This window comes from Diaphorina citri, unplaced genomic scaffold (assembly GCF_000475195.1).
Source record: "Diaphorina citri unplaced genomic scaffold, Diaci psyllid genome assembly version 1.1 scaffold9076, whole genome shotgun sequence".
Taxonomy (NCBI): Eukaryota; Metazoa; Arthropoda; class Insecta; order Hemiptera; family Psyllidae; genus Diaphorina; species Diaphorina citri.
Window position 1 is genome coordinate 18,893 of NW_007386450.1, and position 2,178 is coordinate 21,070.

The 2,178-nt window shown below is 42.7% G+C and overlaps 1 long non-coding RNA gene across 1 annotated transcript; it reads left to right on the plus strand.

Moving 5' to 3' along the window:
* The first annotated feature begins 1,055 nt into the window (after positions 1-1,055).
* On the plus strand, positions 1,056-2,178 carry LOC113472839. The gene is made up of 2 exons (XR_003394995.1): positions 1,056-1,179; positions 2,041-2,178. It is a non-coding gene; the product is annotated as an uncharacterized LOC113472839 (long non-coding RNA).

Here is a 2,178-nt window from a genome sequence, read left to right on the forward strand (position 1 = left end):
GGGGGGGGGGATGTGGCGGATGGGGTCATACTGGGTCTGGAAGATTTTTTTTCTCCTTTTAAAGTCCCTTAACTCCGCAGTATAAACAAGGTCTTATATATTCCATAGGCAGAGAAACAACATTTATAAATTTGAGGCAAGCATTCGTGCTTAACATCTCAGACAGTCTGACATTTACTCAGTTCATATGACATTTAAAAGGAATGTATTTCGCGTGGAAGGAAAAAAAAAAACGTACCTACATTGCAAAGTAGTGTTTTAAAATACTCGAACCATTCACCTATATGTACATACTTCTGCCTTCTTTGCACGAGTATAGGTGCTGATAGAATTTTAGGAATCTTATAGAGGCAGGTAAGATAAGAGATGTGGGAATGTACCTGAGTGTCAATTCTTATCATCAGCCTACTTCTCTTATCTACGGGCCTACAGGGATCCTCACAAGTTTGTCTCCAACATAGGATATGAGATAATTTAGCCAACATCCTGCTCTTCTAGATAACAAAACTTGGGGGGTCTTTTCTCACGAAATCCCTGTGTGCAGAGTCCAATGTGTAAAGGCCTGTTCCCACTTGTCGTTTGGGAAAAAAAAATTGCGTTTTATGTTGTGGGAACATTCTCATTAAAATTACATTGCCTTCAGGACATCGGAGAAAAAATCGGATGAAACTTACGACAAGTGAGAACGGTTAAGGGCCCGTTAAGGTTAAGGGGACTATTAACTATTTTATTCCAGTTTTGTTTGCTTTTCACACTTCTCCTTCAGATAGATATTGCTCTCTTTTATGAAGTTCAGCGAGGTTTTTCTCTTTCATAAAGTGCCCTCCTAGGAGAAGATCGGGGTTCGATTCCAAGTACACACCATCTTCAGAATTTGCTGTTATATTAAAGAGGTTTGATAGAGGGAACTGAAACTGCTAAGGTCTTATCGTCCCAAAAGCGAAGAGAGAAGAAAGACAGGATAGGAGAAAGCCAGCCGTTTCGAGAACGGAAAAATCAGCCCCGGGCGAGAATCGAACCTTAGTAATATTTATCTGTGTTATTGTGGTTTCAGTTCCAGTCGTTATTCGCAGCCCAGTGCAATCTACAAGTGGTCTACGCCATCTGGGATCTCTATTTTCAACAGGAGGACCCATTCTTTATATTTTTCCTGGCTCTAGTGATCATAGTCAATGCAAGGTAACATGACTGTCTCTCTCATTAGGTCTTAGGACAGACGTTAGGTCTCAATATTGTAGTAGGCAACTCTGTGGCCGAGCCATACACAACAAGCTGGGTCCGTCCCTCCGGGAATTTTCAGCAGGTCGTGGTTAAAGAAAATGAGTACCTATGTATGTACCTACTTATTTTGTTTAATATTCAGTTTATTATAATTACTCGCACTGCGTGTTTGGGAGGTTGCGTATACGGTCGCGCTGCGCGCTTCGCGGGGTTGTGCATATGGTCGCGCTTCGCGCTCCCTTGTTTACAGTGGCGCTGCGCGTTCCTGGGGCTTCGCGGGGTTGAGGATAGGTTCGCGCTTCGCGCTCCCTTCTTTACGGTCGCGCTGCGCCCTCCCGGGGCTTCGCGGGGTTCGCGGTTGTGCATGCGCGGTTGTGCCTGCGTGGGGTTGAGCATAGGGTCGGGCTTCGCGCTCCCTTGTTTACGGTCGTTGTATTGTTTTGTACAATTTCTTTATATCTCACTATTAGGTAGACCTGATCAGGATTCAGGTGTACATGTAGTCAGGCCTACCTGAGTGACTGGCCTTAGCCTTAAGACATTTTGAGTATGTCTATATTTTCGGTAAGACATTTTGAGTATGTCTATATTTTCGGTAAGACATTTTGAGTATGTCTATATTTTCGGTAAGACATTTTGAGTATGTCTATATTTTCGGTAAGACATTTTGAGTATGTCTATATTTTCGGTAAGACATTTTGAGTATGTCTATATTTTCGGTAAGACATTTTGAGTATGTCTATATTTTCGGTAAGACATTTTGAGTATGTCTATATTTTCGGTAAGACATTTTGAGTATGTCTATATTTTCGGTTGCAGGGATCAAATCCTCGCTCTCAAGGATGAACCCAAGGAGAAGATAATAGAAGCTCTGAGTCTCCTACCTTGTGGTTTGGAACGGGATGATGTTAGTGACTTCTGTTCGCTCGCTCAGTACTATGACTATAAGACTCCGCG